The sequence below is a fragment of the Festucalex cinctus genome, chromosome 4 (assembly GCF_051991245.1).
Source record: "Festucalex cinctus isolate MCC-2025b chromosome 4, RoL_Fcin_1.0, whole genome shotgun sequence".
In the NCBI taxonomy this organism is placed as follows: Eukaryota; Metazoa; Chordata; class Actinopteri; order Syngnathiformes; family Syngnathidae; genus Festucalex; species Festucalex cinctus.
Window position 1 is genome coordinate 30,861,746 of NC_135414.1, and position 24,792 is coordinate 30,886,537.

General features: G+C 40.6%; 1 protein-coding gene across 3 annotated transcripts in view; it reads right to left on the reverse strand.

Annotated features, from left to right (window-relative positions):
• znf536 (zinc finger protein 536) overlaps positions 1-24,792 on the reverse strand; it is a 288,563-nt gene that overhangs the window by 182,915 nt on the left and 80,856 nt on the right. For all 3 annotated transcript variants that reach the window (XM_077520264.1, XM_077520263.1, XM_077520262.1), the window contains one exon: positions 14,796-14,846. The gene's annotated coding sequence lies outside the window, so the exon portion shown is untranslated. The remainder of the gene's footprint in view (positions 1-14,795; positions 14,847-24,792) is intronic.

Here is a 24,792-nt window from a genome sequence, read left to right on the forward strand (position 1 = left end):
AAAACAAATAATCAACCTTTGGTGCACTTTGTGGAAAGACAAAGCGGTTGCGTGTGTGGCGGTGTCACGTATGCAAAAACGGAAAAAAAAAGAGAGAAAGGAATCAAACAAAAGGGTGAGTGGGGGTGATGGCGGTTAAGGGGGGCAACGGGGGGTGAGCTAACAGAGAGACCTTTGATTTCTGCAAATAGACGACAACAACAACAACAACGGCGTCCTTGTGGGAGGTAATAAACTTTTTTCCACGCCATCACGCCGCACGGAAGATCTCCACACGCCATGGCGAAGCCATTTTGAGTGTGTGTGTGTGTTACTTCCTGTTGGTTTGTTTACCCCACCATTGTCCCACCACTTTCACAGCAGCCTAGCTGTCTAATGATGCATTTAGCGCTAGCATTAAGCGGTGCGGCAAAGGGGGGTAAGGGCGGGTGGTGGTGCTTAGAGAGAGGGTCCCATTGACAACCGGTCACAATGGTGAAAAAAAAATAAAAAAATAAGTGTGCGTCATCCTCCACAAAGCGGCTGATTGCGCTGGCGAGGGACACCCGCCCAGCAGAATAAAAGATAGAAGACGACGTTTGCACGCGATACGTAAATAATCAGAAAAAAAAAAAATGAAATGAGGATGAACAGTTCCAGTTACAGTGAACCTGCATGATATCACCAATTATCCTGTGGCAGTTTGTAGTATACAGACAAGTTCGAATTTCAAATTGCGCAACTTGGGTGTAGTACCACATTATGCCACAAACATGTCTGGCAGCACTGAGCTGACCGGATGCAGAAGAAGCTGAATTATTGGCGAGAAGAAGAGGCAGGGAAGGTGATGTGAGGTCACTGATCTCGAGATATACGTGACTGGACTTTTGAGGTCTCAAGGCCGCCATATTGCTCCTCGCAAGAAACGTTTCTCGGCATACGATCCGATACATACATTTGCAGTATCGAAATTGGAGAATATTTGGGACAGTACTTAGTAGAAAAAGCATGATTCATGGTGTTTTAAATTTATTAAACATAAACAAGAGGACTTCAGACTGAGCGATAAAAGAAAAAGCAGGTCACATACTGTCCGTGCACTTGTTAATTTTTTATTTTTTTTTAATTTGTTAAAAATAGTGACCACCGTCACAATCCCCCCTGTCCCCGTCCCCGTCCCCGGCCTTATACTAACTGCCTACGAGCTGTATATGTCTCATCTGTACGTCGTATACCGTATACCAGTTTATAAAATAGTCTGCTCGCGAGGTGGGAGTAGCAAGATGGCCGCCCTGTGACGTCAACGGCTTGAACTGGCGCCTATCGGCTATCCAGTCATATATACAGGCCCGTGTGTGAGGTTTTGCTGTATGCGACCTTCGTACGCCTTGCTAACTCAAGTTTGTAAACCTGCTGCATTGGCTCATAGTTCCCTGTAGATGGCAGTGTTGCATCGTTTTGTTATTGAGATCAGCACAGCTTTTGGGTTGGAAGATGTTTTGTTACATGGATTATGAGGACGGAAAATGTCACATTTCATAATTGTATGTCTTTAACTAAAGGGCTCCCCTGGATTTGAATGGTTAAAAAGAAACGTGATTAAATTGAAATTCAGAATTGAAAACGGACAACGACTAAATATACCAGAGTTCCATACAGAGGAGGAAGAGAATCCTAATGATGCTTTTTAGCCACCAGCGCTAACAGGCACCCCCCTCCCCAAACCCCCCCGCCCTCCCGGCCGGCTATTAGCGGCGCACTCGAAGCGGCGACAACAAAGCGTGGAGCGAGACGCCCGCCTTAATTGTGCGTCTTTAGTCACGCAAACGTGGAGCCTCACGGCCAGTTCGCCAGCCGCCGTCGCCGTCGCTACGGTCGACCTCCACGGTTCACAAGGTCAATTTAAGATGAACACGCCCCCGAAACCCCCCCACCCCGCCGGCCTTCATTTAACACACATCGCACTCACACACTGAGGACAATTTGACACTATTTATCCTGATATGAAGCATTACATGATGGAGATACGACATGTTCTGTATGTAGTTTGAAGTTTATTGAACATGTCAACATAACATATGAACATAAATAAATATGTATGTATGTACAGCCTGAACTCACTTGAGGTATCTGCAGCAATACATTCAGATTATGTACAAGGTTCCATTTTTATTATAACTTCGTCAAATTTAAAAGTAATGAATGGTTTTATTTAGTTATTTTTACAAGTTTTGGAACTTTTTTAAATATTGATTTTATTACTCAAGATACATGATAGACTGAACTACTACATGACAAAGAAAATCTATTTTATTTGTATTACTGTCTACATTTTACAATTCAAATTTTCTGTTTTAATTTTAGAATGCATTTTTCATTATTTTATTAAGAAGTAAAAAAAACATTTTAATTAGTGACGAGAACTGAAGACAAATTCATCTTTTAGTTTCATGACTACAGTTTGCTGGATTTGATTAATTAGATAAAAAAAATATTTTAAAATGTACTTTGATTATTTTATATTTTAATTTTAACTCACAAGATACAGTAAATCCAGATTATTATAATTTACATGAACACATTTTTCTAACTAGCTAGAGATAAGTGAATAACTTACAATACAAATTCATTTTTTTTTAGTTTTCACTACTATATTTTGCTAAAGTAATTTGAAAAAAAAAAAATCACCTTTAAAATATATTTGTACCGTTTCATATTTTAACTCAAGATAAATCCACATTATTTTAATTTTATTCTACATTATCATGATAGCAAAAACTTTTTCTTTTTATTTGGCAAAACAGCTCTTAAATATTATTTTTTAATATCTTCATGTTAGGATTAAAACCGCTTACATTTGCAGGAAAAAAAACAGGAAGTGGATGAAGAAAACGGTTTGTTTTTATTTATCGTTTGGCTGGCGAGCAGAATGGCCGGCGAACCAGAAAGTGCCACGCTCCATCTCGTGGCCGCCGACTCCGACGTCGTTATTTTTTGGGGGCATGATCAAAAACAACACGTTTATTTTCACCGTAAGCGCAAAGAGGGGCGGGAGAAAAATCCTCATGAGAAAAAACGACGACGCTCTCGTGAAGGATGGCAAGCCAGCCAGGACCCCCCGCTGCTCTCAGCTACATGCTACATAAATAAGCATTATCAATCACGCTCGCACCCCGCCGCGGTCCCAAAACGAGACCACGCGCTTCACATTTAGCCCCCGATGCTAATGAGACGCCAGAAAACATGTTTGCCCCAAAACTGACCAACAATCTGGAAAACTTGCTCAAGTTTCGAATATGCGGAATCGGCGGGGAAAACAAATAATCAACTCGACACTATTTGGGGACAAATAAACAAGCTATGTTAGCTGATCCGCTAGCGCTAAAGTTGACTTCACTCAATATTCTTATGTTAGCAGTTCTACTACTTTCATTTTGATAGCCAAGTACAACAACTACTTATAAAACATGTTTAAAAAGTTGCATCAACTTATTATGCTAGTGTAGCTAACAAAATTAATTGAAGTAAAGCTAATGATTTTTTTTTTAACTATTAGACATTTAGTTATTTACAAACCCTGATTACATGAGAATAAAGTTCTAAATAATATGAAAATAGTCTGAAAAAGTGACACGATAAACATACTATATTTATAAATATAAAATTAAATGAACTCACAAAAGAAAATCACCTTCACTCCCGACTGTTTTACTGGATTTTGACTGATTTTCGCAAGGCCCACAGAATATTGTGTTCTATTGCTATTAAAACATGGCACCTACGAAATAAAGATTAAAGTCTCTTCTTTCATCAGGGAAAAAAAAGAAAGTACATTTCTATTTTGCAGCAATTAGCATTCGAATATAGCTGAGATTCATCGTTATTCACAAATCTAATTAGAATTGTGAGTATTTTAGCTTTTTTTTTTTACCCAACATGGCCCTGGTTGATCTCTTATACTCAGCTGCCATCTGCTGGCCGTTTTTGGAATAACTACCTCTTTTTATTTTTTTTTATTTTTTTTCAACCGTTGTCTTTGGACACCTAAAACATGTAAAATAGAACGTATTTAAATGTTTCTGGGAGCAAATGAGTTGATGTGAAGATTAAAAAACAAAATAAATATTTCTTTTCTGTTGTCAATAAAATGAATGCATTCCGTAGATACAAGAATAATGTCACGTTATCCATCCATCCATTTTCTTGACCGCTTACTCCTCACAAGTGACACGGGGGGTGCTGGAGCCTATCCCAGCTGGCTTTGGCCAGTAGGCGGGGTACACCCTGAACTGCTCGCCAGTCAATCGCAGGTCATATGTTATGGTAAGCTTAATATTTCTTTTTTTTTTATTTTTTTACACTTCCCACATTCAACAGTTCGATACAAGCTGCGTATCATAAACTCGATATGGATGGAAAAAAAAAAAAAAAAAGTTGTGTTGGAGATTTGGATGATGTTTATCCTGGCCGACGATCTGGTGGACGGGCGGCGGTCGGTTTTGAAAAAAAGCCGACTCGGGGCTTCATTGAGGAGGAATCGTCTTTTGTGGCGACGCATTTAAGCGGGACAAAAGGAACGTCGCTTCCCGGCCCTCCGCTCTTAAGTGCGGCGGGCCTTGTCGCCGGGGCCCGTGGGTGGCTTTCCCCATTCTTCCGCGTCCTTTCGTGGGGGCGGCCCATTGAACTCTTAGCCGCCGCCGCCGCCGCCGCTATGAAAATTCATCAGGATTAAAATGACCTCACACGCAAAATTAAAGTTCCGGCACAATGAAGAGGCTGTATCTTTTTTTTTTAAGGCTTTCCACGATTGTTTCCTGACAAAGTGGTCTCCACTTCACAATGAGCACCTTTCACACGCACACACAGCGACCGCCGAGGGAGACGGATTTCACATATCAATCAAAAGCGGGGTGGGCGGGGCCGAGCGAGGGAACCAACTCGGTGCTTTCCTTCCCGCTTTTTCCACACAAGGAAATACGGAAAGCGTGCAGGTGAAGTTCTAATCAGCCCGTGCGCATGTGTGTGTGTGTGTGTGTGTGCGTGATGGGGTGTGTGCGCCACCCACTGTGCTGGCCTAGCACGCCATCGCTAATCATGCTGGGAAATAATACAGACTCGAGCGGGCAGCCCAGATAAGGAGCACGTAATCAATGAGGTGTGTTAAATTTAGCATCAATGCTAATGGACGACGCGCACTGAAGGTCTTTTTTTAAGCTTAGACTTTTACCGAAGCGCATTGCATTCACTTGAAGGGAAAAAAAACAAAAAAATCCTGTTTTTCGGAGTCATTTTTTGGGGGAGCTTTGTTTTTGTTTTTTTTTGAGTATTTTTTTTTCTTTCATAATATTTTTTCTGTTTTACTGATTTGTTTTCTGTCATAAAACAACTTAAAAAGATAGGTAAAAATATTAAGAAAAATGTTTTTGGGATTTTGTTTTGTTTTACTAAATATTTTTTTCTGTCATAGAAAAAATGATTAAAAAAATAGGGAAAAATATTCAGAAAACAGGAAGAAAAAATAATCAGAAAAACAGGAGAAAAAATATTTAAAAAAAAAAACTAGTATTTTTTTCTTTTGTAATATTTTTTTCTGTTTTACTGATTTTTTCTGTCATAAAACAAATATATAAAAAAAAATAGGTAAAAATAAGAAAAATGTTTTTTTGAATTTTTTTCTGTTTTACTGAATATTTTTTTCTGTCAGAAAAAAATGATTAAAAATACAGGGAAAAATATTCAGAAAACAAGAAGAAAAAATAATCAGAAAAACAGGAGAAAAAATATTTTTTAAAAAAGTATTTTTTTTCTTTTGTAATATTTTTTCTGTTTTACTGATTTTTTCTGTCATAAAACAAATATATATATATATATATATATATAAAAAATAGGTAAAAATAAGAAAAATGTTGTTTTGAATTTTTTTCTGTTTTACTGAATATTTTTTTTCTGTCAGAAAAAAATGATTAAAAAAAAACGGGGAAAAATATTCAGAAAACAGGTAGAAAAAATAATCAGAAAAACAGGAGAAACAAATATATTAAAAAAAACAGAAAAAAAAAAACAAAAACAAAAAAGCTCCCCCCAAAAAATAGAGTTTTTGTTTTTTTTCTTCTTCTTCTTTTTCAAGTGAATGCAATATGCTACATTTAAAAAAAAAAGTATGAATACGTCTTTGGGACACTTAAAATATTTAAAATATAACATAATATAAAATATATATTTATACCTTACGGTAGGTGTCCCAATACTTTTGTCGAACCTTCAAATTGTCTTCAATTTTCACTTGCTGTTGATGTCTCAATACTTTTGTCCAAACTCCACATTATTTTTTTTTCCTCGCCGTCTCTGCGGTTGTAAGTGTCCCAATTTTTCCCATTGATGTCCCAATACTTATGACCAAACGTCACACTTTCTTCTCTTTTCACGACATGTGAATGTCCAAACGCTGTGTGTGTGTGTGCGCGTGTGCGCTATCTTTAGCACTTAGGCAGTGACAGCGTGGAATCGGGGACGAGTCAGCCTTGCACCGGGCCGTGACACAGACGTATGTTCAAGCTAATTAGATCATGATAATAGCTTTAGGGCCCCAGCGATCAATGCAAAACTTTAGTTAAACACACGCACACGCACGTCTCGATTGCTGTTAACTTGCAAATACGGGAACGATTCATGGGAGTTTTTTTTTTTTTTTTTTTTTTTTGGCATTCAAGCGCAATTTTGTTGATTTTCTCACAAAATTCTTCTGGCATTCGAAGCTGGGGTAAAACTTGTTGATGACTGATTGGTCAGCGTCTCGTATTGATTACACTGTACAGCTTAATGGCGCTCTAAACGCTTACTCTCGGCCCAACGTCGCTTTCTGATGATGTCATCCATGTTGTTGGCGCAAATCCATTTGCCACGTGTGGTAAATCAGGTGCAAGTTTGCTCCAAGCTGTCAGTTTTTGTGGGCGTGTTTGCGCCGGTATATGATTCAACTTTTTATAAACACGGTAAACCATCAATTTTTTTTTTTTTCATTTCATTTTTCAGTTATTTCCACATCATAACTGATCAACCCAAATTTGTCGTCACTCGCCGCAGGTCAGGTCAGGTCAGGTCAGGTCAGGTCAGGTCAGGTCATCGAGTTGACGTCCGGAACGCAGCCGGCGTCTCTATCCAGGAAACGCGGACGTTTTACGCTAACAGGTTGACATAGGAAGATGTGTGAAATAGTGTGAAAGAGTTTGCTCTATGAGTGTGCGTGTGTGAGGTGACCCCCCCCACCCCCCCACTCCTTTCAGTGGCACAGCTGTGTGAAAAAAAGGAGCGCTGAGTCGGCACATTTGGCTTAATAGTCGACAAACAGCGAGCTAAGCCCACGTCCAATCATCGCACGGCGCTGCCATGTGACCTACATACTCGGCATACGCGCACGCATCAGCTTCACTTTTTGTAACAAATACAAAAAAAAAAAAAAAAAGTCTTTCACGGTGGAGCAATGCGGCGGCTAACGAACGTGGATGTTTTTTTTTTGCCTTAAGTAAGCCGTATCTCACAGGCTATAATTAGGTGTCACATAAATGCGGCTAATAGCGTCAAAAAAAAAAGTTCCAAATGCTCGGCTAACGAGTAGCAAGTCGACTTAATTAAAATATATGCTTCGGACACTTTATTAGGTACACCATGGACTGGCATGCAATGTACAAACTGTAACACAAAGTTTTTTGTTTGTTTGTTTTAATGGATACTTGACACATTGAACAATTTTCAGCAGTGAAAAGTTAATATTTTGTCCAGAATGAATTTGGTAATGTCATTATTTTTCATGTACAATCACTCCCAGCTGTTTGACTGGATTTTGCAAGGCCCACAGAATATTGTGTTCTATTGCTATAAAAACATGGAACCTACCAAAAGACAGATTAGTCTCTTCTTTCATCAGGAAAAAAAAAGGATTTATCTACCTGTTTCCGTTTTGCAAGCTAAGTTTCATCATTATTCACAAATCTGTTTAAAATTGTGGGGAAAACAGCTTTATTCAACATGGCCCTACTTGATCTCTTATACTCTGATGCCACCTGCTGGCCGTTTTTGTAACAACTACCATCGCTTCAACTGTTCAGGTGAGAGGCTGCATCAAAGCCTTCTGTATGCTCTAGCATAAAAGAAAAAAAAAAACATAAAAAACGTATAAATACGTCTTTGGTCCACTTAAAACATTAAAAATAGAATGTATTTATACGTTTTTGGGAGCAAATGAGTTAACATGAATCATCGGCATAAGCTCTTCCTACACTGCCAAAAAAAATAAAAAATAAATAAAATAAACTTTTATTGGCATAACATGATCGTGACTTTTTCTTTTACACTCTCGGCATCAATCGTGATGCCGTGCCGCTGCGTAAAAGCGCGTAGCCATCGCGGCAACATCCCGCTTCGCCGGCTTGTGCGTGAAAGGCAGCAGGCAAAAAAATGAATTCAAAAATCCTCCCCGTGTACCCCCTGCTAGGCCTCGCCAAGCGTGCCAGGAGGGCGCACCTGCTTGGATGGCGAGGGTGGCCAAGAGCTGCCAGCTTAAAAATAGGAAAAAAAAAAAAAAAGCTGAGGAGGGGAGAGACGCACGTGCGCGTACGTATTGAAGCATAAGCGCACCCCCCCCGCGCACCCTCACCCCCGAGTAGCAAATGAGCCCAGATGGTGATTGATTTTTCAAGTGTTGACATCCCTGCTTGAGAAACACCCCTCGTGTGCGCGCGCTTCTTTGTGTCCAACAAGTCAGGCAGGCAAAAATCATACCTTCATCATCATCATCATCATCATCATCGTCGTCATCATCATCATCATCATCGTCCATGTGACTGCCAACAACCGCCTGATTGACTAAACCGTAAATACACACACAAACACACGCACGCACCCGTTTGCTATTTTCCAAGTAAAACACTTTTGGTCTTTTTTTTTTTTTTTTTTTTTTTTATATTTATTTTTTTACCACAGCCAGTATGATCTGACAGCGGTTACATGAGTAAAATAATATGTCAGGCGATTAAAAATTTTCATTGTAATTAATTGCATGACTTCAATAGTTAACTCACAATTAATTGCAAATTTTATATCGGTTCTCAATGTACTATAAAATATTTGCTACTGAATTTTCATACTCTTGTTAAAAAAAAATAATAATAGAAATATGGCTGCATCTTTTAGTCAGATACAGTAATTTCATAATAATTCATAAAATTTAGTTACATTAATATTAATTAATTATATTAATTAATAATATTATATATACATATACATATGTACATATATACATATATATATATATATATATATATATATATATATATATATATATATATATACACGTACGTTTCAATGTACTTAAATTAGGGGTGTCAGGCGTTTCAAATTTTTAATCATAATTAATCGCATGACTTCAATAGTTAACTCTGTTATCTGTTATAAATGTAAAAGAAACTATTTTTTTTCTAAATTTTCACTCTTGTTAACGTAAAAGTGGAGAAAAAAAATGTTAATAGAAATATGGCTGCATCTTTTAGTCAGATACAGTAATTTCATAACAAGTCATAAAATTGAGTTAAAATAAAAATAATAAAAAAAAAAACGAGTGTGATGTTGATTTGTGTTGAGGTCCTTTTTCTTCCACTAGATGGCGATGATCACGTGATGTGAGAATGACGCCGAAATGCGACACCACAGTAAAACGTGGCGATAATGATGGTAAAATGTGAAAGTCGTCAAGTTAAAAGATGAAAATCCTTAAAAGGTGAAAATGATCACAACGTGTGAAACTGATGACGCTAAAACGCGACAAAATTACAAAAGATGAAACCGATCACGTCAAAATGTGAACTCTTTTTGTCTTTTCTGTTGTGGCAGCAATACACTTAACGTGTAGTTTGGTCAAGTGAATGAAACAAATAATGGGGGGGGGGGGTCAAGAAGCATCTATCAGGATAAAACGTATCACGTGAAAATAAATACATTTACAGCAGCAAAACGGACATTTCAGTCGAGTGAAGCTCAATGAGGCGCCGAGAAGCTCGTGAATGAAAACGGGTGACAAATGAAGACAAAAGACAAGACGCTCCTCCTCCTCCTCCTCCTCCTCCCGCTCTTCTTCTCCTCCTCCTGGAGGGCACGTTTAAGCATGAAGGCATTCGGCCATTACGTGGCATTAACCTCATTACAAAACACAGCAGATCAAATTGATTTACAGCTGCCATTTTGTCGCGCCGCTCGCGATCGATGCTTCGACGCTCCCTTTACGGCTGACGGATGCTTTTCTTTTTTCTTTTTTTTTCCTTCGCTCTCCCGCTCGTCCTTAACGGCTTTTTAATTTGGCTGTCGCCACACCAAAGCGGGGGAAAGTCCGCCGAGCCCCTGAAGGGGGTCGCATGCTAACGGTAACGCTAACGGATGCTAACGGTTATTAACGTTAACACATTTATGACAGAGGATGGAGGTTGTAGGTTTTAAAGTAGGGTTTCAAGTCAGGGTTAAGGTTAGCGAGTCAAGTTAATGTTAAGGCTTCAACGAAAGGTTTCCAAGCAGGGTGAAGGATTGCGAAGTCAGGATTTCGAGTAAAGGTTACAAGCAAAGTACGGTTCCAAGACAGAGTTGGAATTTTATGCCACAGTTAGCTTGTCAAAGTAAGGTTAAGGTTTCAAATAAGGGTTGGCGTCTCATAGTCAAGTTTTAAGCCGAGGATTGAGATTCAAGCCATGATTAGGGTCTCAAAGTAGGGTTTCAATTCAAGGTTAGAATTTCAAAGTAGGGTTTCAAGTCAGGGATAAGGATTCAAGCCAGAATTGGGGTCTCGAAGTTAGGGTTTTGAGTCTGGGGTAAGGATTCAAGTCAAGATTAGAGTCTCCAAGTAGGGTTTCAAGTCAGAGTTGGAGTTATGTGCCACAGTTAGGGTTTCAAGGTTAGGGTTAGGTTTTCAAATTAATGTTTCGAGCCAAGGTTAGGGAGTTAAGCCAATGTCAGAGTTTCACAGTAGGGTTTCAAGCCATGGTGAGCATTTCAAGATAGGGTCTCAAGTCAGGGTTAAGCTTTAAAAAAAAAAAAAAAAAAGGCTTTGAAGTATGGTTAGGGCTTCAAATTATAACTTCAAAATCGGGTTAGGGTTTCAAATTCATCCTTCAAACCAAGTTTCGTGTTTCAAAGTAGGACTTCATGGTGGCATTTACTGCCACAGGTACGGTTTCAAATCACATGATGGTTTCAATATGCAAATGTGAAGTTAGGGTTTCAAAGATGTTTTGCAATTCAGTTTTCAGTCTAGGGTTTCTCCTTAAAAAAAAAAAAAAGTGTTTCAACTTGTCAGGGAAAATGTCTGTCAAGGAAAGTCACGCTCTGATTGGCCGACGCCCGACGTTCACAAACAACAAAATGGTTTCCTTTCTTAGACAAATCAATGGGAACGCCTTCCGCCTCCTTCCCGGGGGAGCGTGTGGAAGAGTGACATCATCATCATCATCATCATCATCCAGGGATCAGGTGACATGGCGGCCATCCCTCTCCCCTCCCCATCACAGCTCCTCCCATACCCGACCTCACCCCACCCCCTTCTTCCTCCGCCGCACTTTTCACACGTCAATAAAATATGAAGCGTTTGTGATTCACGTCCTCGGCGGCGACGTCGCACCGACACGTCCAGACGCTCGCTCGCTCGCTCGCTGGGATGGAAAAGTAGGGTTGAAAATTATGGATAGGGTTGCAAAACCGGATTTCTTTCAAATGAGGTTTCAAAATAGGGTTTCAAGGGCGGGGTTTCAAATTAGGGTTAGGATGTTTTTTAAATTTCATCTGAGTTTAAGTCCAGTTTCAATCATGCTTGTTCGTTTTTATTATAGTTTGTCAACCTCATCCCGTTTTTATTTAGTCGACTGTAAATCTCGCATTTTAGTCTTTATTTTAGTCCAAGAAAACATCATTTGGTCAACAAACTTTATCAATGGTTTAATCTAGTTTTCGTCAGGACAACCATTTAACCCCTTAATTTAAAAAAAAATAAAATTCTTTTTTTGTCAGCAGATTATGTAGAATATTTTGGATCTGAAAGTATTTCACACAAAATTTGCTCTCATCTTTATGATGAAGAACAACTTGGCGATAGCTCCATGCAATGAGCTAGTAAGTTAGCCAGCATTAATTAGCGGTCGGATTAATATTATTGTTGGAATGTTATACCCGTTGGTTTAACGTTACGTTATAACTATAATTGACCTTTTTTAACCTTTCACCGCGATTCCACCTCCTGTGTATCCCATATTTTTTGTACATTAGCACTCGCTAGCTGCAGATTTGATAGCATGACCGTGTCACAGTGACAGATTAGCAATAGAGACAATATTTGACAAAATCATATCTTTGTGTTCATGAACTAAAATGTCCAAAGATTTTAGTCCAGTTTTTATTATAAGTGAACATTTTCATCTCATCTTCATTAGTCGAAGAAAATGCATCCATATTAAGTCCCAGATATTGTTTATTAATGACGGTTTTAGTCTAGTTTAGTCAACTTTTAGTCCTGTGAAAAATGTGCGTTGACGAAAATATTTTGGTTTATTTTTCCTTGGGGCGACACGGTGAGGCGAGTGGTTAGCACGTCCGCCTCCCAGTTCTGAGGACTCGGGTTCGAGTCCGGGCTCCGGCCTTCCTGGGTGGAGTTTGCATGTTCTCCCCGTGCCCGCGTGGCTCTTCTGCGGGTACTCCGGGCTCCTCCCACATTCCAAAGACTTGCATGGCAGGTTCATTGGGTGCTGGAATTGTCCCGAGGTGTGCTTGTAAGTGTGGATGGTTGTTCGTCTCTGTGTGCCCTGCGATTGGCTGGCGTGTACCCCGCCTACTGCCTACTGAAGCCAGCTGGGATAGGCTCCAGCAACCGCTGCGACCCCTGTGAGGAGTATGCAGTACAGAAAATGGATGGCTGGTCGGTTTTCCTTGACGAAATGAAAACTATTAGGATGTTAAAGTTAGGATTAGGGTTTCAAATTCCCTTTTTTAAGACAGGGTACATGGTTAGAGTCTCACTGTAGAGTTGAAATCAGGATTCGGGTTGCATGACTTGGTCCTGCTTTCAAAATTGGGTTAGGGCTAAAAACAAAACAAAAAGTAGGGTTTCAAGCCAGGAATATGGATTCCACAACTTCTAAGTCTGCGTTCAGATTTCAAGTTGCACACAGAATTAATATTCGCTGTGTAAATATTGTAGCGGAGGTGACGGCGTTCCGCACATGAACGCGAGCTGCTCATCCGCAACTCGGTGAGAATTTTCCGGAATGACCGCGCACACACACACACACACACACTCGATCTCTTTCCTTAGCATGTCTGGACAACCAACACACACACACACCTGCGTTACATAAGTGTCTGGACGGCTTACAGGCGGGCAGACGGACGGACGGATGGTTGAACCCTTGCAGCAGCAGCAGCTAACAAGCTAACAAGATTAGCCGGGAATTAGCGACCGATACGTTTCAAACTCCAAAGTGGAACCAGTCGTCATGACGACGACAACGACACAGCTGGAAATGCAGCAGGATGGTTCACGACCTTTCACCTTTCCATCTTTGGAGCCTCATTACTTTCGCTTTACTTTTCAACTACTTTTATTACATTTTCAGAGTACTTTTACTTTATCTTGTAGTAGTTTCAACCGATTTTTCAACTAATTGAACTTTTCTTTATTTGCTTCATTTTAGTAGTAGTTTTACTCTTTTTTTTTTTTTTTCCCCTAACGGTACTTGAGTAGTCCTCCCTCTTTTTTTTTGTATATAATTGTTTCCTTTATTTTAGGAATAATTTTAGACGTGGTTTTACTACATTCTAGTTAAGAAGTTGTCTTTATTTTTGTGTATTTATTTATTTATTTATTTATTTATTTATTTATTTTTACTATACATAATTAGAAGTTTCAACTTTATTTTGTGGTGGTTTTAATTGGCTTAATTTTACACATTTCAGCAATTTTATTTTATTTTGTCGTCATTTTATTTTATTTCAGATTTATTTATTTTACTAGTATTTTTTTTCATGTAAGTAGTGGTTATTTTTATTTTATTTTATTTATTTTTTTACTGTAGTGGTCATACTTTATTTGACCTTTGTTTACTTCATTTTAGTAATAGGTTAACTTCATTTTGAAGCAGTTTTGCTTTTTTTTTCTGTTGCAGTATGTGCCCTTATTTATTTATTTATTTATTTATACTATTTTTACTCTACTTAAGTAGTAATGTCTATGTTATTTTGTGGTGGTTTTAATTAGTTTAATTTTACATATTTTAGCAATTTCATCTTATTTTGTAGTCATTTTATTTTATTTCAGATTTCTTTATTTTACTAGTATTTAATTTATATTGGTAGTGGTTTTTTTTTCTTTTTACTGTAGTAGTTGTACTTTATTTTACTTTCGTTTGGTTTTTTTTTTCATTTTAGGGTTAACTTCAGTTTGGAGTAATTTTTCTTTTTTTTGTTGCAGTATATTCCCTTTATTTTTATTTTTTTTTACATTTTCTTTAGTTATTTTTTTATTACATCCTAGATTTACTAGTGATTGTTATTTTACCCTTAGTTTGACTTTATTTTAGAAGTAGAACATTTTTCTTTTTCTTTAGCTTTTAGTTTATGAGGGGAAAAAGAACAAAAAACAAATCTTGATCAGTCCAGACACACGCACACACACACCTGTTCCTTCATTTCCCTCACCTGGTCTGACCTCCCTCGCTCCCGAGAATCCCTTGAGTCACCTCTTACAAAGAAGGAGAGTGGGGGGGACTTTGCGGTCACATGACCCGACTTACCCTGGTTAAGCCGGGGTCGGCGTCAGCTCCTCTCGTACTCGCCGCTGAATCCTGCGACAGACAAGCAACGAGAGAAGATGAGAAACTTTCGCAGTCGACGTCAGCTCCCCCCCTGCGTCCCACTACTTAGCCCCGCCCCCACCCGCACCCACACACTCCTCAGCCAAGAGGGCCTTCCTACTTTTCGAGAGAAAAACACTCGTCCTCTCCTCCTCCGATATGAAGCATTTCCAACGAACGCCTTTCGATGACGCAAGCAGAGAAATCGTCCTTAAGGGACACTCGATTAGGTACAGCGGCTCAATGGACTGCATGGAAACGTTTCCGATTCGCTCGACACAGCCACATTGAAGTTATTGATTCATCAGAAATGATAACATCAGCAATACAAAGTGCATTCAAAAAAATTAAATGACAAAAAAAAATAAAATATTGACTTGAAACTGGACACATTAAATCAAAAACAATTAAGGAACAGTCAAATTCAAATTAAAATCATTTAAATGCTAACATTTTTTTTTTAAATAAAAAGGATTAAAATAATTTGAATTTGTATTATACAATACAGAATTTAATGCATAAAGTAAACGCAATAAAAAAAGTATTAATAAACTTGAAAATTTCTACTGCAAAGTTAATACAGGACTGTCTCAGAAAATTAGAATATTGTGATAAAGTCCATTATTTTTTATAATGCAAATTAAATAAGCAAAAATGTCAGAAATTCTGCATTCATTACAAATCAACTGAAATATTACAAGCCTTTTATTATTTTAATATTGCTGATTATGGCTTACAGCTTAAGAAAACTCAAATATCCTATCTGAAAATATTAGAATATTTCCTCAGACCAAGTAAAAAAAGAAAAAAAGAAGCCATAATCAGCAATATTAAAACAATAAAAGGCTTGCAATATTTCAGTTGATTTGTAATGAATCCAGAATGTTATTTAATTGCATTACAGAAAATAATAAATAATAATAAATAATATCACAATATTCAAGACAATCCTGGATATATAATTCAGATGTTAACTAAAATAAAAAAAAGAACAATTAAGAATTAAAAATTACAAAAATAAATACAGCCAACCAAAAATGTGAACTAATTATAATTGTAATTTAATTGAATTTATGTAACATATAAAATTAAAAACTGTTTAAAAAAAATAATAATGATATATTACTAACTCTAAATCTCTCGATGTAATTTTTGATTGTGCACCTAATCAAGTGTCCAGCGAATGCAAATGTCGCCTTTTAGTCTGCTGAGTGACATTTTGATTTGGAGCGTCAATCATAATCGGAGTCGCAATAAAGGAAAAAAAAAAAAAAAAGAACAGACAGCAGCAGCGTCGTTTTTTATTGCCGCCTGCAGCATCCGAGTCACATGACCCGGCGTGCATGTTTTATGCTGTACATCTCACGGCCATTAAACAACATTTTGACACTTTTCTTCTTCTTTTTTTTTTTTTCTTTACGACTTCCAGCCTCGTTTAATCAGACATTGCTGCTTACACAGACAAAAAAAATAAATAAAAAATGTCTGGAAAGGTTCACCTGACTCACGTAAGAATCTCCCGGAAGGTTTGCTGATTCAGATGGCTCACAAAAAGCTAGCGGCTAGTTAGCACCAGAAGCTAACGTGACAATCTTGACTCAACATGTGACTGAGCACACCCACATTTATTTTTTTTTTTTTTTTAAATGGCTCCGATTACGTTCAATGTACAAAATGACACGACTACAGAATGTTGTTTACAAAGCGCTCATCTACATTTAACAGGGAAAACTAAAAAGTACTTGGAGTGTAATACATTTTTTTGTTTTTTTTGTTTACAAAGTGCCCATTTGGCGAAGAAAATCATTTTGGAGTCTTTTTACCCACTTAAAAAGTAGTTGTAGTAGTTTAGTAGTTTAGTAGTAGTAGTAGTAGTAGAGCAACATTTTTTTTTTGTTTTATTTACAATGGCCCAGATTATGTTAAATGTACAAAATGACACGACGACAGAATTTTGTTTACAAAGTGTCAATTTACTTTCAAGGGGGTAAAAAAAGGTACTTGTAAGGAACCCAATGACATTTATTGCAATCTTCAGCTTGCTTTTTGTGGACAAAACTTACTCATTTGACTTTTTGTGGACTAAATTACTCTTCACAATCGCCTGCTTGCATTTTGTTGTCAAACGTACTCGACACCACCAAAGTCGTTCTCTTGCGTTTACTACGAAATCACCACCACCAGTTGTCGGACTTACTTTTTTTGTCAACAAAGATGCACGGACGCCTTCTTCATATTGATTTTTTTTGTGGACAAAGCTACTTTGACACACCACCAGTTTTCAGTGCAACGTTTGGGGACAAAAGTACAAAAAAAAAAATAATATATATATATATATATATATGGTGGACAAAAATATTTGGACAGCACTGCAGTCTTGTTGACAAACGTACTAGCATTTTTTTTTTGTAAACAAAAGTGAAGATGCCGAACGGAAGCTGGCCTCGTGATGACATCATCAATAATGATCTGCGCATAGCGTGCGTCTTTCTTCAACAGCGCATTGATTAGCCCCTCCCTTCTTTATGCCTCATTTTCCTGACACGTGCGCACGCACACACGCACACACACACACACACACACAGTCTCGCTGGGTTAAGTCAAAAGGAAATTGATGGCCATGTTTTGTCAGACCACCTGTTCATCCTGGATACAACCACTTGCAGCCCACTAAAGGGTTAACACTTTGTAGGAGGGAGCCAGAATTGTGTGTGCGTGCGTATGCCCCGTCTGAAGTGTGCCCCAGGAGTGGCAGACTGGCACAGGCTGGAGGGAGAAGGGGGGGGCACAACCTGCTGCTTGACCCCCCCTCACCCCCACCATCGCCACACACACAATTTTTGTCTTCTCTCATTTGTGGGGACCAGCCAGAATCGTGTCCCATTCTTTTTTGTGGACAAACGTACTTGGAAGTCTTTTGTTTACAAAGTGTCCGATGACTTTTGTTGGCCCCAAAGTACTTTCGCACCGCCACACTTTTCTTATCTGTTTGGACGGCGTCCACTTACTTCACGCTAACTTCCTAATCTGGAGCCTGAGGGGGGGGTGCGTTGGGCAGGGCACGGCCCCGGCGGGTGGAGTGTTGTCCGGCCAGGTGACCTTTGTGTGTCATTGTGCCGCCTCACACCTCGCCCGGGGCGAACGGGAAGGAGCTTAGCGCCTTACAGCTGCCACCGAGCGGGGAGCTTGGCTTGAGAGGGGGGGGGGGGGCAGCTTGATTGGACTTGGGACGCATGCGAAGGCGGAAACGAGAACTTTTCGATGCGGGGCCTGCGAGATGAGGTCGGGTAAATCAAGTGCACCCAGCTGAATCGGACAGTGGCGCTATCCGTATCTGACTGTGGCGTTATCGTGAGCTGTACGATGTGTCACAATGTCAGAAGAGGAAAATTTGACTGACATTTGATGTGGAAAGTTCAAATATCAATACCGATCAATACAGCTTGATTTGACTTGAGGTGGATGCGAAGGCAGAAACAAAATCAGGCCTTCAAAACGAGGTTAGATGAATCGGGTGCATCTAAATGATCCAAATATCGATAAAATATAGTGATATTAACAAGATCAAATCTTAAGGTGCGCTTGATTTGACTTAAAGTGAAAACGTGAGTTTTTGAAGTCCGTGAATGAGGTTAGATAAATCAAACGCACCTCGATAATATGACCAATGCATTAAGATACTTTCGTTTTTGTCAAAATGTCAAGGTGCGCTTGATTCGCAGTGTCATGGCAACTTTTTTTTTAAGGCCGGCTAGCTTGATATCAAGCTAGCTAAAATCAAGCTCACCTGTTGCACGGTGCACTAAAAGGGACTGACTGATCCAAATACGAACAGCAATATTGATAGTGGTGTAAAGCGATTTATTTATGTCAAATTCATTGTGTACAAAGAATAAAAGTAAGCAAATATCTCTGGCATCTAAGCCCCTGAATTTTATTTTAAACCGATTAAGTGTCAAAATATAAACATATCGTATGGAACAGTATGTTCCTGGTCACGTGATCGTGATGAGGTATCACGTGCGTAAAACGGAAGCCGCCTTCGCTCATTTCAGTGGGAATTTGCGGACGTAATGGGCAAGAAAAAGACGTCTTCGATCCCAATTCTGTTCAGAGTAAAGTTCTCAATACGTCCGGTTTCATGTTATTCCACGTGGGGGTGGGGCAGTGTTTGGTAGCCGCTCCTAATGTGGGCTAAAGCGTGCTTAGCACACGACATTGTAGCTTAGCCTAGCAGAGCACAAGTCACCCGGATGTTTTACCGTCCACTTCGACTCGCCGGCGGCTGAATCTGCCAGTTTTTATCCGGCTTTCGTTTGGAAACAAATCTTCGGCGTATCGTCCATGGCTGTTCTGCTTTTGAAGACGTGCCGGATACTAAAATGTCCTGAGATGGGTAAGTCTACTTTTGGTGGTTTTTACGTCAATATCGACACCGGTGAGAGACCTTGCGCTTGAAGCTAACTGGAAACGGATACAAACGCTTTTGCCATCCAGCTCGCGTCTAAACGAGGTGAGTATAAATCAAGCGCACCTGGCCGGCTGCAAAGGGGGGGGGGGGGGGGGTTGCGCGCCTGATTGAGTCGAGGTGGCAGGAAGTGTCTCACCCAGGGCTAGTTGTCAGTGAAGGATCTTCTGTCTTGCCTTGTCGCCGCCGCCGCCGCGCTGCAGGCCAACACGTCGCCAGCCATTGTGACGGATGTGTGAGCGTCTCCCGTGCGGCGGGGGCGGCGCACCGGTGACACCCGTCATATTTCAAACAGGAGGTCTGAGCAAGAAATGAAGATTGATGCGCAAAAGCCGACGCCCTTCCGATCCATATATAATCATTTGGGGCGCGTCCGTATGCGCGAGCGGCGCGCGGCCGCACGTCGCACGTGCGCGGCGGCGGCGGCGGCGGCCGACGCGGGCGCCGGCGCGCACGTTTATTAGAGCCATGTGATCTAATTGCATTTGATGTGCAAATAAACAGGGAATGAGTCCATCTCCTGGCGCGGCAGACAGACGTGATGGACGAGCGCATTAGCGGCGGGGACAACATTAGATTTGCTCAAAATTATTGATCTTTTGTTTGCCAGCCAAGTCGGCCATAAATAACGGGCGCACGGGAGATGTGACTCATTATCGCCGTGCCAAAAAGCCCGACAGACCTCCGTCAAAACAGCCCCCACCCTCGTACCTCGACGCACCTCCCCTCGCTCGGCAGCTTCTTTTCATCGCCATCACTGCAAAGCAATTTAGAAGCTGTTTAAACGTTTTGTTTTTTTATAAGATGGAACATAACGGCCGCAAATGTGCAATGTAGACAATCGATAACGTCAATGTTTGATCAATATGAACGTAAGCGGGAAGAAAATCTTCAGGTGCGCCTGATTTTCAACTCGAGACGGATGCAGATGTGAAAACGAGTTTCTGTCGTGGGGCCAACTAAATCGAGGTTATATAAATGAAGCGCACCTGGCACGCACACGGTGGCCTGAAAAGCACCAATAGCGAGTACGAATACCACAAGCTACGTTTGATACATAAACTCCAACTTTACATATAAAATTTCCAATCGACACCATGACAAATGATGTCGCCAAGGCGGAAACAGGAGTTTTTTGACGGCGCGAAAATTAACTCATTTGCTCCCAATAACGTGTAAATACGTTTTTTTTTTAATGTTCTAAGTGTCCCAAAGACATATTTATACGTTTTTGTTTTTTTTATGCTAGAGCATACAGAAGGCAACGGTTGCAGAAATGGTAGATATTACACAAACGGCCAGCAGGTGGCAGCAAAGCAAAGGAGATCAACCAGGGCCATGTAGAAAAAAGCTCAATTACTTACAATTTTAAATAGATTTGTGAAAACTGATGAAACGTAGCTCTCTTCTAATGCTAATTGCTGCAAAATGGAAACAGATAGAAACATACTTTTTTTTTCTTGATGAAAGAAGAGACTTTAATCTTTCTTTTGGTAAGTTCCATGTTTTTATAGCAATAGAACACAATATTCTGTGGGCCTTGCAAAATCAGTCAAAATCCAGTAAAACAGCCGGGAGCGAACAGGATTGCGAAATGTGAAAATGGCTGCGAGTGAATGAGTTAAATGAGGCTCGATATACAAAACGCAACACAATAATATTGATATTGATACCGGTTATGTGACAGCTGTTTTTTGTTTTGTTTCTGTCAGGTTTACCTGTTTGACGAGAAGACGCTCAGTTCAAAGCTCACGAGGAGGGAGGAGAGGAACTGATTGATACAATTCACTACTTCACTCTCTGAAAAAAAAAATCCCCTCCTCACCCTCTCTTTTTATTTGATTTCCACGCCCCTAGTTCCATAAGTGTTCCAACCCTAATAATGCAAATGCAAAAAACATAGTTGGGAACACAGTGTACTTGTTTGTCTATGTGTGTCTAGAAAGTGTGTCTATCATTTCGTCATTGCAGCAAATGTATGATAACTTATATTTACAATTAATCCGAAACAGTCCGAATCTTCAAGTGCGTTTGATTCAACTGGACGAGGATACCAAGGCAGAAATTAGGGTTTGTTTCTTTTTTTTTTTTAAACCTGAATATTGATTGTATAGATTGTACCTTTACCAAACATAAAGAAACACGAACGAACGCGTCATGTGTGCAAACCAAATATCGATATCAGCTATTGACGCTGATGATCGATTGCGGCTGAATGAGAATCTTGAGCTGAAACTCTTGATTGGACTCGAGGCGGAAAAGACAAGACAGACCTCCGTCAAAACATGATCACCCCCCCGCCCCCCCCTTTTACGTAGCCCCTCCCTCCGCTACCTTTCATCTCCATCACGACGAACCAATTTAATCTGTTTTTAATCCGTTCCTCTCCTCCTCGCTGTCACTATCTGATTTCTTTCAAATTTTAATCCTGAGCTGATAACCTTTTTTTTTTTTTTATTACATAGACACACATAAAAACATGTCCAGCTCACGTTTAGTGTTTTATTCCTCTTTACCTTTTCAGAATTGGGGGGGGGGGGGGGGGGCTATGGGAGTGCGTGCGTGTGTGTGTGTATAGAGGAGCGAGGGAGGGGGGGAATCCTTTTATCACACAATGGGTAATTTATATCCATTACCAGCGTTTTCAATCCTTTTCAGCGCGCCTGTCACTGCCTTTGGCACGCGCGTGATTAATGTGATCTAATAATAGTGCGCCATTATATTTCCTTTAGTAAAACATGTGGCAACATCCTATTCGCCGCAGTCAAATTCATTGGCCCCTTAAAATACTTCATTCGCCTTTCAGACACAAGATGGCTGCTGGGGCCACACACACACGCGCGCGCACATCAAATCGATTTTGACATCCATAAAGTAAAAATCAGACATATAAAAAGACGGCAAAAAAACGTAAATGAGGAATATTAAGCCAGTAAATACGATGAAAACACGAAAAAATGTCATGACTGGGTCATGCCAGGGTTAAATTTGAGTCATGCAGGGGTTATGTTTGGGTCATGATCGTGAGGTCAAGTGTCTGGTTTGACCTGAGGTAACCATCATCTGGTTTCAACTGGAAAAATGCGATGTGATGTCAAAAATCTTTAATCTCTTTACTTGGTCAACAGCCAATAAGATCATTCCATGTCAGTCCTGTTACCCACATGTCTAGCCACAGCCAATCCGACCAATTCACTGTCTATTTAAGACATACCGAGAAGTGTGTGTTTGTCGGATTATTGCCTCTGTTCCTCTGTGCATCTCCACAGCCCATGGGGGCTTTGGCGTCTCGTGATTCTCGATGCATTCTCGTTGATTCTGGTCAAGTCAAGTTAGTTTCACGTCTTTTGATGTTATGCAAATAAAGTGTTAAAACTCTTATTTGTGTCTGCGCTATGGGATCCAACCTCAGAACATAACACAAAAAAATGCCAAGTCACTGTCCAATTTAACACCCAAGTTGGACACAAGACATCATGGGGCCCCCAAGTCAACCGGGTGGGATGTACAAGGGTCTTTCTTGTCACTGAAATGGAAGAAATTGTGTGTCAACCAGGCTTTGATTTCCTCCAGACAGGACAAAAGTGGCCTGGAGGACTTTTTCGTTAGTGGGAAAGAGATCTGACTGCCATCCACATCTCAGTGAGAGGCAATATTTTGTGAATTGTGGATGGATGGATGGATGGATGGATGTGGATGGATGGATGGATGTGGATGGATGGATGGATGGATGGATGGATGTGGATGGATGGATGGATGGATGTGGATGGATGGATGGATGGATGTGGATGGATGGATGGATGTGGATGGATGGATGGATGGATGATAGATGGACGGACGGACGGATGGACGGACGGATGGATGGATGGATGAATGGACGGATGGACGGATGGATAGATGTGGATGGATGGATGGATGGATGGATGGATGGATGGATGGACGGACGGACGGATGGATGTGGATGGATGGATGGATGGATGGACGGATGATAGATGGACGGACGGACGGATGGACGGATGGATGAATGGACGGATGGACGGATGGATAGATGTGGATGGATGGATGGATGTGGATGGATGGATGGATGTGGATGGATGGATGAATGGACGGATTGACGGATAGATAGATGTGGATGGACGGATGGATGGATGGACGGACGGACGTGGATGGATGGATGGATATGTGGGAATGCTCGCATTCCCACAATAATAACATCGAGCAGCTGGAAAAGCTTCCAAAAAGTGCCGCGCGGACGTGTCGGCCTTCTCCCGCCTTGCCGGGAAATCCTTCCTCTGCCACGTCTAATCTACTCCCCCAGCCAGCTGTATCGCGCGCGCGGGGTTCCCATCCACGAGCGCCCGCGGGATTCCAACCGTGTCGATGTCGGCGGCGGCGACGGCGGCGGCGGCGGCAACGTCGTCTCACTCCCGCTCGCTCGCGCGTCGACGTGTCACTTTTTAAATACACATATCAGAGAGGCGGCATTGAAGCGGCGTTCCGTGTCAAAAGGTACAAAACGAAAAGATCACAGGCGAGCGGTGATGAATCCTTAAAAAAAAAAGGGGACGTCTCCTCCGATGGGCTGGCGGCGTTTTCAAAGCCTCCGCAGCTGCGCGCCGGCGTTCCTAATCTGGCGGCCTGTCAGTTACTCGTGTTCCGCGGGAAATGTGTGTGTGAAGGGGGACGCGTGGGGGGGGACCCCCCCCCCAAAAAAAAAAAAAAACGAACACAACGAGTGAGTGAGCGGAGGAATCAAAGCGTGAATATTAAGCGGCGAGATAAGGAGCGAGGAGGCTTTTGTGAGGAGTGATTCATGTGCTCTCCACGCGCACTCTGACCTCCACGCGTTATCGCCGTGCGCCCGCCATGATAGCGACGCCCCCCCAAACCTCCCCACCTACACCCGCACCTGCTGCACAGGCGGGAATTATTCCAGCAGGTCAAAGGTGGAGCGTTATCGGAGAGTGATTGACGGCAAAGGATGTGAAATGATGGAAATTGAAGAGGAAGTTCATTTTTAATTTAGCTTTTCAAAGTCGTTTTGATGGAATTTTAATGATCTTTTTGTAAGATTGTCAAATTGACAATTCGTCCTGGGAGCCGTTCGGGACGACCTTCTTCTTCTTCTTCTTCTTCTTCTTCTTCTTCTTCGTGTCGTGTGACTTCAGAGGCGAATTTTGGAATGAATCTAGAATTTTTGTGTTTGGAATCTGGAATTCCTCATCAATTATTCTTATATTTGATTGACGGAACATATGAGAAATGATGGAGACGAAAGGTCAAATTCAGTTGAATTTTTTTGCATTTTAGGTGGATTTGATGGAATTTTAACGATTATTTAATTGTCTAAACACCATTTGGAAAATTACTTCAAAAATTTATTTTGCTTATTGATTTATTCAATAGGACAAATTTTGGATTTAAGTTGGAACATCTAAAGGAACAAATTTTCCCAAATAGAATAATAAA